Source organism: Crassostrea angulata, chromosome 7 (genome assembly GCF_025612915.1).
Source record: "Crassostrea angulata isolate pt1a10 chromosome 7, ASM2561291v2, whole genome shotgun sequence".
NCBI classification, from domain to species: domain Eukaryota; kingdom Metazoa; phylum Mollusca; class Bivalvia; order Ostreida; family Ostreidae; genus Magallana; species Magallana angulata.
The window spans coordinates 4924826-4943140 of NC_069117.1; positions in this window are offsets into that span (position 1 = coordinate 4924826).

Genomic DNA, 18315 nt, shown 5'->3' on the forward strand with positions numbered 1-18315 from the left:
GCTTCAAAGTATATAAATAGATATGTAGGAATGAAGGTAACTGCCACGAGATGTGTAAGACTCCAAAGTCCGATTGTCTGCGCTTAAGTGCGATGGCCTGTCACGCCAAAGTCTGATGCTGTTTGAATACGTGAGTTACGTCACGTCATGACAACGTCATTGGTGACATCGCTGTTATTTCTATGCATATACATTTATACATTTTACAACAACAAGCTTTGGACTGTCCACGTGTTGATATATGCTACCCAAAAAATCATGTAATGTCATTGGTCAGTGCGTTTCTGTGTTCTGAGCTTGATATGCAAATTAATATTAACTTCAATGAAATTGAACAACCAATAAATGAGTTATATGATAATCAGCGTACAAAATTTAAGCACGGCCCGACAAGCAAACTGGCACGCTGTTAGTAAAACGATAATAGAATGCAATATCGACATCTCTGGGTTTACCCCTGAATCCAATACAGGTAAGTGAACTAAGTGCTAGTATGTAATCTTTGCTATAGCATCTTCGCTGATTAAAAAATGTTGACTGACCCTTGTCCAATCAGACCGTAGTAGGCGGAGTTAAGAATTTACCGCTCGTGACTTGAATGAGAGAGTAAAAAAGTGACTGCATCGATACAATGCAAACGTGTAAAAATTCTGTGACCTGCAGTGTTCAAGAATTAACATGATCTCACTTCAAAATGCCACCCCCCCATCATGTTCTAGAAGACTGTTTGGCTACTACAAAAAATGTTGACATTTTTGAAACCACATTTTTTGTATGAAAAAACAAAACAAAACAAAACAAAAAACCCTCATTTTTCAGCCACCAAATGACCCCCAGGACAAAACTGAAAATTCCGAAACCTTATTGCGCATCTATAGGACACCCCAAACATATCCCCAAACTTTTTTTTTACCAATTATTTGACCCCCAGGACTAGTAGAGAATTTTTGAAACCTTATCACAAAACAACATGACACCCAAAATCAAACTCCAAGAGTTCAGTTTGCTGGTTTATAAAATTTAAGAGCAGTTTGAGAGAGTAAAACGTGACAGAGGACAGACAGACGGACGTACAGAACAGTATAACAACAATATACCCGAACTTTCTTTAGAAAGTGCGGGTAAAATTAGTATCTACTTCGTCTCACGGTACAGAAAAGAACTTTACTTTTAACAACTTGAAACATTGGCGTAACTGTTGGCATCGAAAAACAATAAATGTTATTGGATTATTCATTCCAACTTTTTGTGTTGTTTAAAAGTTTAATTTGTTTGTAAGTTATCATTTATTTGTTGTTTAATACTTGATTTGTGACATGAATACCACAAGCTGTGATTTTGTTATGATATACACGTAGTTATAACATAGAAATGATAGGCGATTGCATTGTTTCGAAATTAACTTATTTATGCAACAATTCTCCAGTGAAGTATAATAAGTAGTGTACACGCTGTACTCACTTCATTTATAGATCTGCAACGTTTATTATTTTACATTGATGCTAGACGAACACTATTAAATTTTTTAAGGTGGAAGGCTACATCGTCACAATATGTCTGACATCCGTTTGAAACGCCATTTTGTTCATATTGATAGCATTATGTCGTGGTACAAAATAGCTATAAACCGTTCAATTGAACTCTTCTAACGAGGGAGATGAGATAAGAATGAAATCACCATAACGCTTAGAAAATATGTCAATTCCCTTCGTGATTAAAGCTTTCAACTAACATTGATTATCAGCTGCTATGTAGAGAAAACGTGAAATTGAAATAATATACTGTTTCCCTGCTAATGGCAATACATATTTGTCATGTCATCTGCAAAAGACGATCATAGATATGTGACGGATTATCGATCAAGGTGAGCAGATAATGTTCACTTAAACCCTATATGCATGATTAATATAAAACTAAAGTTCCGTAGTACCATCTCTTGTATTAATTGATTCCAACTTCCCAAATTTAAAACATTTGCAGTAAAAGTCTTGCATTGAAAGTTTGAAACTGAAGTAATGTATTTTAATTTAAATAGATATAGCTAGGTTGGCTAACAATAGCAGTGGAAGCCGGATTTGCAAGCCAAATGAGGGAACGACAGAATCTTGAAAAAGAGCATGTTTTTAATTACCACACATACATGTGTATCACTATGGACATCTAATGTATGTATAAATATGCATATGGTTGTTTATAATTTGTATTGTATGTAAAAAAGTAAAAGGCAATGTAACTACTAACATTTTTTTTTAAAGAGTTAAATATAAATATAATGCATTCATCAAAAATATAATTTTTCAGATTCACACATTATCATAAGCACTACTAACCTTATTCCTACAATTTAGCATAAACTTTTACCTTTTTTAAATTTTTCTTCGAGATTTTTTTTAAATTAGAAAATTGGTCCCAAGTTATTTGAGACCAAGTAAAATCAAGAAAGACAACCCTTAAACAGGATCTTTCAAACCAAGTTTTTGAAATAATTCAGTGTTTCTTTTATTTTTTCAATTTCATTCAATTTCTGTTTTTCACCTCATTAACCAACGATTATTGTTTCTATTTTCAGATTTTTGTGGGATTTCATCCAGCAGTTTACCTTAAAAGAATTTTTAAATATTTTAGTTTCATATTTATGTGGATTCCAATAAATATCATACAAACTTCATTCATGATTGTTTTGTTTTTCATTTTCAAACTTTATAACATTTCACTTTCAATAGAGTTTTAAAACAGAAATGTTAAAAAAAATTGACATATAAGGGGTGATCTGGAAGCAGACTAATATTTTAAAAATTCTCTTAAAAATATAGTATTGTTCTTTGAGGTCTATTATTGTTGAATACTTTGCCTATCATTAGTAACAAATGCATGCAACAAAAATCTCCTACTCTTATTCGGTGTAGACCCCCCCCTTAAATAGTGCATGAAATAGATTACAAAGACATATTTTCAACATTTACCCAACAGTTCTTTTAAAGCAAACCATCTGGAGCTGAAATTATTAAGGTACACATACATGTTTCTTACATGATATTTATTTGCCAAAAAGCTGATATTTAGGCTGGTGATACAAGTTATACACGGTAAATGTTTGCGATGACGAGAGAAAGCCATCAAAAAACTTGATTTTCTAGGTTAGTTGAAGTTCGTCATTAGTTTAAATCGTTACAACAATCAAGCGGTTAAGATGTTTGTTTTGGGTGATATATTTTTGTTCCTGATACTTAAAATAAGAATTATACAACAGAGTACTAAAATTTATTCAACATTATTTATTCTGATATCAACAAAACATAAGATTGATAATGGTAAAATGGTAGGTGTGTAACTCATATGTGGACCACGCTATATTAAATAAAACAGTGTGAGAAAATGTAAATATTGGACGAGATTTTCTATTAAGGTCAGTAATCATGCATGCTGCAAAAAATTATCATTTTGTACAATGGCTTGTAGACGGACAATGGAAACAGAAAATTCTAATCTGATTGAAATTTTGCATTTAATGCTTTCAGTGTGCAGTGAGTACACTTAATTGGAAAATGATAAGTAAATTGTAAGAGTGTTAAGTAGAAAATACCGGTATATGCTTAAAATTGCGTTACGCGTACAGCATGAAATAATGACAACTCATGATATTCTGAGGATTTTTTTCTACTTTTATTTGCAATGATATCAAATTATCAGATTATATTCTTAAAGTATATATCTACCTCCACATATCCCCTATTCAGTCGTAATATATTAATGATTGTATTTCGTACAAAATAATCATTTCAATTTTGGAATGTGACATTGGATATTGATTGTCAAAAAGTACATTGAAAATCATGTTGCAAAAGGAATACAACTGTTTATACTTGTGCCATTCTATTACCATAACAATCGAATTGTTAAGGAATTTTTTTTTTTACATCTATTTATCAATTTGTTTGATTAAAAATCTTTGACTGTTCGCTGAGCTACCTCTTCTATTTGTTTATTTGCTTCGACAAACAGCGCTGCCCATAACTGTACACTTCCGTTCTTACACTGTGCATGTGGTATATTCGTTTTTATAGAAGCAATCGTAGAATCAGTGGATCGTTATATAAAGTTCCTTCCGTGATTTTGTCTTAAAGTTTTTAAGTTTTTGACTTAATCTTTATAAGACACTTTAAACGTTTAGATAAAGTTCCTTCCATGATCTTGTCTTAAGTTTTTTGACTCCATCTTTATCAGACATTTTAAAAACACTTAGACAGAGTTCCTTCCATGATCTTGTCTTAAAATATTGGACTTCATCTTTATCAGACAATTTAAACATTTAGATAAAGTTTCTTCCGTGATCTTGTCTTAAAAATTTTGACTTCATCTCTATCGGACACTTTAAATATTTTGTTCAGACATCATTCATTTGAAGAAACTCAGAGAGAGAGAGAGAGAGAGAGAGAGAGAGAGAGAGAGAGAGAGAGAGAGAGATATTTATTTCATTTGTAATTGCTAGCGCTCTCGAGCGCTAGCAACTACGTTAGTCTTTTTCACTGGATTACGCATGCTCGACTCCATACTGGGAATACTTAACTTCTGTAGATATACTGTACCCTCCTGTGAATTTCGTTTCATCATCTTTACATGAAGTTTTGTGTTTTATTGTAAATGTCAAAAAGTAACAGTAGCTTACACTGTAGGTCGTATAATGCATAGTTATTCTTAATATTAAAATATTAAAATAAATAGCTAGCTTTATCTTAACTACCTTCAAGCTCGGAAAACAACCTCGAATATGTGTTCCGAGATTGCCGGAAAGGCCCGAGAAGATACGATTGCTACAAAATCTTTAAAATTTTCACCTCGAAATTGAAATTACAGTAGATGTATAGTGATTAAGGCACAGTCAATGATATATGCCATAGCCGTTATGAAACCCACTCTAGAGTCACTATTCTAAATTGAGATTCCACTCCAGCATAATTCCAGTACACTACTGTGCCTTCCTATTGTTAATTAATCGATTCAGAAATTTTAACTATTGTTTTAGAAATCTGTTTCTGTGTTTTATGATGGCTACAGCGCTAGCTCACCAATCTTTTTAAAAGATAAGCTTGTTCACTAATATGTTATTGCGGGCCGCCAGGAGGCGGTCTGTTATTTGATACACATTTAAATATTGTAACTGCGTTTCTACAGGATAGTTTTTATTTTTTTTTTTTGAATTAATATTATGCTTATTTTTATGACTTAAAAGCAAATTTACATGTAAAAATATGTTTAATGCTTTTTAAAACATTACATATTTTTTGTTTTACTCGTTAGTGAAAAGTAGGTCATAGCCTGTCGTGTTAGACTCGTTTTTATCGAGACTTAAATATCTTCGGAAAGTTTTGGAGTTTTTCATTCTTTTCAAAACATGTATCGGGAATGGTATTTGGGACATACTTAAGACCTCAAATACGAAAGACCTTAATGACTTGAAATTTTATATAAATGATGTATTTGAATTTCCATGTGCTGCGTCTAAAAAGAACTTTGTGTGTCTATTTATTATATTTCGATGTGGTATGCGGTAGAAAATATTTATATCATAAAATGACATCCATATCAATTATTTACGCAAAAATATGAGAGAACTGAAATTTGAATTGACCTAAAAATTTGAGCTAACCTGAATAAGATTTATTTTTAATTCTTTTGAAATAACCATGATTATCTTCACAAACTGAAGTGTGGATAAGATTTATAATTCCATTTAGGAAAAACAATTATCCGGCTTATTTTTTAACCTTACAATTGTGCAGATTCTACCGGATAGGTATGATATTACATGCACCTTTAAAATAATCCATTTCTATTTTATTATGAAATTATATAAACTAATGCATTAAGTTTTAATTCAATACAATGCAACAAAAAAATCAAGATGGTTTGAAATACACAATCTCCAAGAGAAAAATGATGTGTTGAACTTTGTTTTAGAATAATGTACAAATCAATGTGTTCTCCATTACTTCATTCTATAGCAATGATCATACAATTACCGTTAGAAATACTTACAGTAACGAACTCTATTCTTGATAATAATAGTAAAATGTTTAAATTCAAAACGTGTTGCTGAAAATATCGTAGTTAAAATTTACCATTAAAAATACTACAACTTTAACAAACTCGTTATTTTCTTGTTTGTGGTGTGTTTTTTAATGTAAGCAACCAGTGATGATTCATACAACAATTATATTTTTGCGGCCCATTTGACGCTTGCGTCCATATGATTTCTTGTCGTTTAAAGTAATGCACATTGTAATAGAATCTAACAAACCAGTTTCAGTCTAAGTCCACGTACTACACCTGTCAATCAAATCAGCCCGCGAGCTGCACCACGTGCTGTTTTTCAAGTCCAAAGAAAATAGAAATATGTTTGACAATAAAGTATTTTATATTGTTTTTAATGTATAATATGATTCTTACACACTCTATGTGTGAAAGTTGATTATTTTTACATACGTTGTTTAAGCAGAAAACTATACATGTAAAATCCGTCTCTCTCTCTCTCTCTCTCTCTCTCTCTCTCTCTCTCTCTGAGTGTAGATTTTGGTGCGAACAATATTGTGAATCTTGGACGGATCTAATTTGTTTTTAACATCTTTCAAGTCCAGTCCAATCATTCCCATTTCCATTTCTTTTTCATCCAATGATATTTTTAATTGAAATTGCTTATCAAACTTTCAGAGAGTCGAAGACCCCCTCCCCCTTTCCCTCCACCTTCTTCGAGTTCATTGTTCATGCATTTAAAATTAAGACTTGTTATCAGAAATATCATGAAAGCTTTTGCTTCCTGTACTTTAGTGAATAACCAATGGAAGCCGTAAGTTACTTGTATTTACATGTGACTGACTCACTACACCTTGGAGTAGTGTCTCAAATCAACAGAAATTTTCTTGATTAGAAAAGATGGAATGTGGCATAATGCATCAGAAATATATAAATGTAAGTCATATAGGCGAAAATATATACAATTTTGTATTTAAACACTTATAATTTCAAAAGTTCAATGAAATTGAATGAAACGTATGCAAATTTAAACTTGTTATGTGCGGTTCACAAGCCCGAAACTCATGCACAGGTATATTTTACAACACAGGTAGACTTACTTCTCCCGTAAATATGCGGGAGCGTCGCATTTAAAATTTCGACGTCTTGCTAAAAATGGATCAGTTTTCAACATAAATTTCATGATATATAAGTTTAAGTCTCATATATAAGTTATATGCCATTGGATTTGATAAATTCAAGGCTTTTAAAAATGTTTGGTGCTGTGCATATTTGAAACAAGGCAAATTTTGCCAATAACGTATCTTGTTCTTATAATTTTCATAGAGGATGAGAATACATAAACATGCATCGCCCTTTATGTTTAATTTTGGGGTTGAACTGTTGATTGCAAGTGAATTTTAAATTCATAAATAATCTAAACATTTAATACCATAGACCCACCTTCCCCTTGAAAAATTTATGTACGAAGAAAATTACCAAAAATAAACCTCTGACTTCAGTCCTATCCCCACCCCTTCCAAAAAAAGAGTGAAAAAGATCAACCAAGAAACGATTTAAAATTTGCTGCTGTACACACGTAAGAATGTACTTCGGAACCAGTTGCAATTTTTTTTTGAGAATAAAATGTCATTCTATTTACAGTTTAAATAAGGAAGGATACATGCACGGATCAAGCAATTTTTTTCATTTATAGGACAGCCCCAATCATACCCTAAGAAATGACGTAGTTGTAAGTTGTATGAGGAGTTCTGGGAACAATTCATTTTTTTTTTTTGCAAAAAAAAAATAAAATCATTTTTTGTTGCCGCCCGATCCCCATAATAAATAAAGTATTATGAAACATGATCTCACTTCAAAATGACACCCCCAATCATGTTCTAGAAGACCGTTTGGCTACTACAAAAATGTTGACGTTTTTGAAACCACATTTTTTGTATAAAAAAAAAAACAAAACAAAAAACCCTCATTCTTCAGCCACCAAATGACCCCCAGGACAATACTGAAAATTCCGAAACCTTGTTGTGTATCTATAGGACACCCCAAACATATTCCCAAAACTTTTTTTTTACCAATTATTTGACCCCCAGGACTAGTAGAGAATGTTTGAAACCTTATTACAAAACAACATGACACCCAAAATCAAACTCCAAGAGTTCAGTTTGCTGGTTTATAAGATTTAAGAGCAGTTTGAGAGAGTAAAACGTGACAGAGGACAGACAGTCGGACGGACAGAACAGGATAACAACAATATACCTGAACTTTCTGTAAAAAGTGCGGGTAAAATTAGTATCTACTTCGTCTCACGGTACAAAAAAGAACTTTACTTTTAACAACTTGAAACAATAAATGTTCTTGGATTATTCATTCCAACTTTTTGTGTTGTTTAAAAGTTTAATTTGTTTGTAAGTTATCATTTATTTGTTGTTTAATACTTGATTTGTGACATGAATACCACAAGCTGTGATTTTGTTATGATATAGTTATAACATAGAATGATAGGCGATTGCATTATTTCGAAATTAACTTTTTTATACAACAAGTCTCCAGTGAAGTATAATCAGTATTGTACACACTGCACTCAATTCATTTATAGATCTGCAACGTTTATTATTTTACATTGCTGCTAGACGAACACTATTAAATTTTAAACAGTGCACGGAATAGATTACAAAAACACATTTTCAACATTTACCCAACAGTTCTTTCAAAGCAAACAATCTTGAGCTGAAATTATTAAGGTACACATACATGTATTTTACATGACATTTATTTGCCAAAAAGCTGATATTTAGGCTGGTGATACAAGTTATACACGGTAAATGTTTGCGATGACGAGAGAAAGCCTTCAAAAAACCTGATTTTCTAGGTAAGTTGAAGTTCGTCATTAGTTTAAATCGTTACAACAATCAAGCGGTTAAGATGTTTGTTTTGGGTGATATATTTTTGTTTCTGATACTTAAAATAAGAATTATACAACAGAGTACTAAAATTTATTCAACATTTTTTATTCTGATATCAACAAAACATAAGATTGATAATGGTAAAATGGTAGGTGTGTAACTCATTTGTGGACCACGCTATATTAAATAAAACAGTGTGAGAAAATGTAAATATTGCACGATATTCTCAATTAAGGGTCAGTAATCATGCATGCTGCAAAAAATTATCATTTTGTATAATGACGTGTAGACGGACAATGGAAACAGAAAATTCAAATCTGATTGAAATTTTGCATTTAATGCTTTCAGTGTGCAGTAAGTACACTTAATTGGAAAATGATAAGTAAATTGTAAGAGTGTAAATATCTAACTTGGAAAACAAAATTAAGCACAAAAAGGACTATTTGGATTCGGAAATATGTTTAAATTTCAATTTCGTATTTTTGGTTTTTAAACTGTTTGATGAGCATATTGATTATTCCACTAAAAAGGCATTGCATAATAAGTTTACCGTGCCCATTTCAATTTCATATATATCAATTGAAGGTCGCCATGCTATGTAGGTGAATGTGTTTTCCGAAAATCTAGATCAATCCACGATATTTGGTCTGAGTACGTTAGGTTATATTGAATACTTAAAATACAGATAAAAACTTTTTTTCAAAGCAATCTTTTAAAAATATCTTTGAAGAAACATAGTCGGCATTTAAACTTCAAAATTACAAGTGTTCACTGACCTTCACAAACTTCATTTGGGGACAACCAAAGCCCCTTTTACAATTGGTGCACGAGCACTTTACAACACTTTGCGATCGGAATTGTTTTAGCTTTGCGTCAGGTATCACATACATTGCATGAGCTCTCGCATTCGTTGCATGCGTTTTAGTGGTTCCATGAAGTCTCCGTCAAGCCCCTTTTACGATTTCCGCACGAGCAGAAGCAACAAAATATTCGTGCGATCGAAAAATTTAAATAGATATTGTTTGTAAACTGTTGCCAAAATAATTGCACATGAAAAAGTACTCGTACAAAACTCGCACGATTCAGAGCGACTGCTGTGAGATGTCAATGCAATGAGTCTTGCAATTTATCTTGCGTCTATATGCGACTGTTGTATAGTAAAAGCGAGTGTTGTAAGACAGTGAACGTGCGCCAATGTGATAGGACGAGCAGCTCGTCCGATCTTGCGTTTTATCGTACGAATGCTCTTGTGAGTCAGAGGGAGTATATTTTCCACCTCTTTCTGACAATCTTCAGTAAAAATAGTTGAATGAAAGAGAAATTACCGCCCAAGAAGACGACAAAAGCAAAAGCCAAAATCAAGGACAACTGTGGTCTGAAACTGATATGTTTATACAATGTATGCTGTATAATAAAAATATTCGCCCCGTTTTTTTTTTTCGATTATTTCGGTGTTTTTTTTATCAGTTACCGGATTAAGACCTGGCGAATTCCAATGTCTCATATCATCTCCCTTTTACCAAAACATTATTTGAGCAAATTCAATACGAGCCAAAACCGTAAGTAGAAGCGAAAATGTCACGGGAAGAAAGTATAAATGTAACCATGTATCCAGTATCTTCTAGTGCCAAAGCATTGGAACTGAAACCGATAAATCTTGCAATGATCATAAAACGTTGCAAGATTACATGAGACACGTTTAGCAACAGTCTTATGGTCGCACGACAGACGCATATTGAAAAGCCGTGCATCGCTCTTGCGAGTTCACAAAACGTAGTAAAACGTTCTTAGTAATGTTTGTGCGTTGCAATGCAGAATTTAAGATCGAATTCCGTCGCGTCTGATTAGTGTGCATGTCAAGTATTTTGAGGAGACTTGATGCAACCACAAAAAACGCATGCAACGAATGCAAGAGATCATGCAACGTATGCAATAGCTCTCGCGAAGCCAAAAAATTCCGATCGCAAAGTGTTGTTAAGTGCTCGTGCGCCAATTGTGAAAGGGGCTTAAACTTAAAACTCGCTTTGATATCGTCGATATTTACGCACTTTGAAATAAAAAAAAAATATTTTTCAAAGTGCGTTAAGATGGTTCCAAATACATGTATAACGTGTAACAAACCAGACGCTCGGCAGAGAGTCTGTCTTTTGATTGTCAGAGATTATCATTTTTGGGAGTTGATAATGATTGTAATAAACTCTCCTATGCAGCTACTCTGTCAAACTGGAAATGAAACGGTGTTTGGACCTAAGCACAGATCGTCACCGCTAACAAAACTTGTCGGGCCCCAAATATGAATTCTAAATTTTGAATTGCAAACTGCGTTCTAGAACGCAGTTCACTATTCAATTGCATATAAGCCCGATTCTCAAAATCTATAGATAACTTCATCACCATATTTTCACAGTAGTAGAGAAATACCACTAGTAAATGCCCCTGAAAATGTCGGGCCCCAAATATGAATTCTAAATTTTGAAAGGCAAACTGCGTTCTAGAACGCTGTTCACTATTCAAGTAGAACTGCGAACTGCGTTCCAAAAACCGATTGCCCCGATAACTCTTTAGGCAATCGACTTAGCTTTTTTCCACAGAGATATGACGTTGTAAATATTTTTATAATTATTAAGAATATATACATTATATCTAATAATCTGTATTTTTTAGGATTAGGAAAATATATATCGTCAGGTGCCTGCGCTTAAATTCCCTGTAATGTATCGTATACTGCAGTAAAGGTTTAGGAAGAAACCGTATCACGAAAAATTAACTATTCTTTCTAATTATAAAGAAAACTTTTAGAATAGATTAAAAAAAATTAAATCTGTGTTACTATTATTAACTAGATAGTCATTCTGAAGTCCAATTATATATGAATATCGATATTTTTTTTTATTCGTCCTCTACTGGTTGAACTGGGGTTGGAGGGATTATAATATTACTTGTTGTGTTGTCTTTCTGTCCCAACTACGCTTTCTGGATATTTTCTCTTATGATATAGCAAATTGATTTCAAACTTCCTGTGTAGCTTCATGATAATGGTCTGAATATAAAAATTGACTTTCGTTTCTTTGAATTGATAGGCATTTGAAAAGTGATTTTTTAAAGTAGTGTTAGTACCACATTCAACCTGTGTTCCAATAAATGAGGGTAACAGAGGAGTGGAGTACATGTAGATGATTTATCGTACAGATCATACTGTGACATTTCATCGAACACAGTTTTTACTAGATTTGCTGAAAAAGTAGTAAAGATGCGATTACTAAAAGTCGTATTCTAAAATTAAACAAATTGTCCCCATATGGAAAATGTGAAGGACAGGGAGCGTATATGTTTTTGAAGTTTAAATTCCGACTATTTGTTCACATTCAGATATTTTGTAATAAGAAATACTTTTCTGTAATTTTTCAGTGTTTCAAACCACTGGCCGTGCATTGGCCGTGTAGATTCATTGTTGATTGTAGATTAATCTAGATTTTCTGAATATATACTATAGTATTTAACACATATAACATGGCGACCGTCATTTGATATATATACAATTGAAATTTATCTAAAATACAAATGCTTTGAAACATGACCTTAATCCCGGGAAAATATCTATTACTATAAAACTATTGCTTTAAAGCTTGCATAAAGTTGAGGGTAGTCTTTACTTCACTGGTCCCCAGAAATCAAAATCCGCCCCAAGTTTTACTATGACATAAGATTTGGGTCGTTGCTATGCAATTATTTGCATTTGAATTCAGTTTTTCAAGAAACATCATAAAAATTGCAAAACACTTTGCTATTTAAGGTCAGACGACACGTTCCTCAATTTTAGATAACTTTTCCAGGAATTTGTTAATGGTTTACGATTACTTTGATAAGCTTTCTTGCAAAAATTTAGGGTACCTTTCCCGGCATTTCTGCAAAATACTAGAGTATGCAATATCCTATATAATCTTCTTGAAAATACACTTGGATTGCTGATATAAAAATAAATACATCTACAGCACAGCGAAATTCAATATATTAGAACAATACCTCCGCCGGGGTGGGGCTTTGAACTCACGACCTTGAGAACCTATGCGCTTTTGGCAGTGAGCGACCACGGTTCTAACCACTCGACCATCTAGACATATAACCAAATTCAAGTAAATTTTGATCATTTTTAAAGTAATTATAAAATTGATATTTTTTTGGAACTCTTCATTACGAGGAGATACAAAAAAGATTTTTGAGGAACGTGTCGTCTGACCTTAAATACCAAATCTTACCAGTATATGTAACAAATAATAAATTAATACGCTAGAAAATAAATAAAAAGAAAAGCAACATCAAGAAGGTGTAAAACAAATAAAATATTATTTCACCATTTTAAGAAAATAATAACAAACTAGACACGATCTCGTTGCGAGCAACGAGGAGGTCTTCCGTCTGATTTTAGAATTTGAGATATATGTTCGATCTTGATTTTGCTGTGAACAAGTAAACTTGTTTAAGAATAGAAAAACAGGGTGTACATTCTAAGGGCAAGTTACTATTTTGTTTCAGGTGTAAGAGCTTTGTTCAACAAGTGTTTACAAATTTGTCACCATTCTTGAGATAACTAAGAGAAAAACGTTTTAGGGGCCGGTCCATTTTCTCCTTATTGGAACCACTGTGCCAAAGTTTGAAGGTTGCAAGATTAAGGTTGTAAAATAAATATATTTGCTTCTATAATACATTAAAAAATATACCTAGGTAAAGAGCTAGAGAAAAAAACTTAAGAGCTCTTTTCGGTCCCTAATATTAGGGGCCAGCCCCTTTTTCGTGGTATCAAATGAAAGGTCATTTAATTTTAAAGACATTTTGTTCAACAATTGTTTAGAAATTCGTTACTGTTTTTGAGATATCTGAGAAAAAAAAGTTTTAGGGGCCGGTCCCTTATCTTCTTATTAAGGCCACTTAAACAAATTTTGAAGGTTGCATGATTTTAGGTTTATTTTTTTCGAGCATGTTTTCTTCTATATTGCATTTCAAAATAATTTTACTTTTGGAGATAAAGGTATCAAAGTTTTGGATTTTGACCCCCTTAAAACCCCTAATTGCGTAACACATGAAACAATCGTTATGCTGTCGGTGTTTATAACTGAAAGATAAACATATTTGCTTCTATAATTTATTACAAAATATCCCTCGGTAAACAGCTAGAGATAACAGATTTCATAGCCCTCTAGGTCCTTAATATATGGGGCAAGCCCCTTTTTCGTGGTATCAAATGAAAGATCATTTAATTTTAAAGAAATTTTGCTCAACAGTTGTTAGGAAATTCGTTACTGTTTTTGAGATATCTGTAAAAAACGTTTTAGGGGACGGTCCGTTATTTCCCTATTAAGGCTACTGAACCAAATTTTGAAGGTTGGATTATGTTAAATATCATTTGAGCCTCTTTTTTCTATACTGCATTTCAAAATAGTATTCCTTTTGGAGGTATAGGTAATTAAAGTTTTGAATTTTGCACCCAAACCCCCCCCTCTAATTACGTAACACATGAGAAAATCGTTATGCTGTTGGACTTCATAACTGCAATATAATAATATTTTCTTCTATAATCCATTTCAAAATATCCCTCGGCGATGAGCTATAGATATAAGATTTTGGAGCCCTCTAGGTCTCTAATATATTGGGACAGCCCCTTTTTCTTGGTATCAAATGAAAGGTTATTTAATTTTAAAGACATTTTTCTCAACACTTGTTAAGAAATTCGTTACCGTTTTTGAGATATCTGAGAAAAACATTTTAGGGGCCGGGCCCTTATCTCCCTATTTGGGCTGCTGAACCACAATTTGAAGGTTGCATGTTGTTAAGTACATCAATGTAAGACCTTAACAATAGGGGAAAAACTTAAGAATTACAATAAGGTATTCCGTTGGAAACGGAAGACCTTAACAATAAGAAAAGTTTATAAGAAACAATAGAATAATGGAAGGGTTTTCCTCTGAAGACGGAAGACCCTAATAATTAAAGACAGTATTTGTCTAAGTCTTAATGGAAGAGTATTTTCAACTTGTACTACAGTCCAACAACCCTTTATGTTGAATATTTTAGTTAGAAAATCCCAAAAAGAAATAGAAAAAGAAATTGGTTCGGTGAGAGTAGAACACACAGCCTTTGCAGGTGTCATAGCAGTATTTGAGCGAAGGTTCAAAACATGGCTGACGCAAAACATGGCTGACGCGAAATAATTCCCGAATTTCTTTTTGAATTTGGGGCATTTCCGCTCGGGACAGGAGCTAAATTTTTGTATGAGATGAAAAACAACGTGTGAGATGTCTGACTACACAGGTTTGGTAACAGTGCGAGGTCATTTGAAATATTGATGCGTGTTTGTGTCTGGAGGGGGGGGGGGTGAAAAGACCCGATCTTGATTTTCGTCGTAAATAAACCGAAAGTAGAATTTTGAGGTGTGGATCTCGGATTCGGTTAACGACATTTAGGGGAAGTAAAGTCCTAAAACAATGACTGATGCATTTTGCACATGTATTTCAGTGTTGTGATTTTTTTCTCGTGCCGTTTACTATTGTGTTTGACTGTTTTATTTCAACAGGATTGAAAAAATCTTTATAAATGTAGAAATAACGAAATCAGTAACACGTAAATTTATTCGGTAAAAATTTGATGACAGTAATTTCCACAGCTCTAACATCCATAAGTAGTTCACACGCTATCGTAGATACAGACTAAACGGAAAACAAGAAATATACATGCAACAGAAATATTACGCGGCTGCTTAACATCCTTAGAACTATGTAAATTTTAAGTCCCCGTACTGGCTATACCCGCCGCTTGGTCTCAGGAATTTCAATCCGCTGCATATTTGGCAGACAATAAGAATGGGGTCCGAGGTACATTTACACAAAATTTCATTAGGATTGAGTGAAGGGCTCGGGAGTTAGAATTTTTTTCTACAGTACATGTCAACCACGACATTCGAAACTCAAATGCCCCAAAACTCATAACTCGCTTAAAAATGAACGAATTGGTCTGGTCATTGGTACAAAAATCAAGAATGGTACTGGGTTGAAATAAAAGGTTCAAATTGAAACATCCAGTAATAGGGGCCAGTACCTTTTTCTTGGAAACCTTTTAAATGAAAATTTATTTGATTTTAAAGACATTTTGTTCAACAATTGTTTGGAAATTTATATTACATATAAAAGTATATTACAATATATTTCTCAGTAAAGTGCTATGGAAGAAAGACTTTACAGCCCTTTTGGCTCCTAAACTGAAGAGCCAGCCCCTTTTTCTTGGCATCAAATGCAAATGAAAGGTCTTTTGATATTAAACATATTTTGTTCAAGAAGTGTTAAGAAATTCGTTGCCGTTTTTGAGCTATCTGGGATAGGACGTTTTAGGGGCCGACCCCTTATCTCCTTATTGGGGCCAGATAACGAAACTTTTATGATTGAATATTTTTTAAAACGCTATTCTAAGCATCTTTTATTCTATGTTGCTTTTCAAAATATTTGTCCTTTTTGAGATATAATTGATCGAAGTTTTGGACTTCTGGTCCCTTAAAACCCCTTATTACGTAACGCATGATAAAAATTTTATAATGTATAGTTTTATAAGTGAAAGATAAACATTTTTGCTTCTGAAATATATAACAAAATATTTCTCAGTAAAGTGCTATGGAAGAAAGATTTTACAGCCCTTATGGCCCCTAATTTGAGGGGCTAGCCCCTTTTTCTTGATATATAACGAAAGCTCTTTTAAATACAAATTTTATTTCCTCTATATGTTATGTTAAAATATTTTCAGGAAAAGAGATAAAGAACGAAAACCATTAAAAATTACGTCGTTTTTTCAAACTCGATTTTCGGGTCCAGGCGAGCTTCGACGCCTTTGAAGCGAGACAACCATAAATGCCTTTAAACTCTACAATCTTTTGTCTACAATCCCTGAAAATTTGAATTCAATATCGTTTTTCGTTTAGGAGGAGATAGCAGGACAAAATGGCCCTCTAAAAATCACTAAAACGTCAATATCTCCCGAACGGAAATGACGTCATTAAAATAAAAAATTATATATAAGGTTTTTATCAATATCTACAAGATCTGAAATTTTCACGAAAATCGGTCAAGTCGTTTACAAGAAATCGCTTGTACAAAAATGCGTAAGAAAAAAAATAATAAAAGGGAAAAAGAAACAAAGCAATAACAGTAAGGTCTTCCGTTGGAAACGGAAGATAAGGTCTTCCGTTGGAAACGGAAGACCTTAATAATAACAAAAAAAAATCAGATTTACTCTTCAATAAAAATACATGTGCATACCGTGTATGAATTATCTTATATTTTTAGAACACGACTGTACTTTTTATAAGTTCACATATAGACACACAAATCGGTTCATTTTCTCTAGATGTGCCATCAAAACGTGCATAAGAAATATCTGAAATGTAGCTGGTTAGTAATCATAACTTTAAAACAGATATATCTGGTAAAGCAATTTAAAGAGCGAGAGCAAGTTGAAACAAATTTGTAGGTTTATGAATAGATAATTGGAAAGCAATAAATTATATGATATATCTTAAGTTAGTTTTGTGTGTTTAAGAGATTGCCGAAAACTAGTTGGCAAGATATTTCGTAACAGTGCAGAGCAGACAACCTACCACAGTGTCAGCTAAGGGATACAATTTTTTTTTGTAAATATGAAATACATTTTTATTAACTGTTGTTTAGTTTATGTACATGTACCTACTTGATAATTTTACAGTTTGAAATCAGACAAAGTGAAAACGATCTCTCTAAGAACCATTCTTCGTAAGCATATGAACCTTATTTAAGAGATTCGGCATAGTCACTGATTTCTCTCAGATTATAATTTGATGCATATCATCATATACATGTACCAAAAAAAAAAAAACCCACCAAAAGTTGGTTGCTAGACAACTCTGTTACCATGGATACACATACCCATCATTCTTAGGACAAAATGGTCTTGATTTTTACTGACACCCCCACACTTTTTCTGTTTAAATATTTATTTCAATTAGATTTGTTTTGATTAATCTTCATCAAACATGAAGCATTGAATAAATATTGTGCAAAAAAAGCAGATGTGAGAAAAACCTAGAGAAGAGGCATGTTTGGTGATGGCAAGTAAACTCTTGCGGACAAGTTAATGCAAACCGACAACAATCCTGAAATGACTGTGTCTTCTGTTATCAAAACAATCAAAATATGATTGGGAAATTAGTGTTTCCATGAAAACGAAAATTTAAACTTTAAATTTTTTAAAACTCTTTAATGTGCTCAATTTTTGATTATGTCCTTTTATGAAGAAAAAAAATCAAAATTCTACGTATGCAATATATTGAGATTGTTTGTGCTATTGGTTCCCAAATTAGTGAACCTAG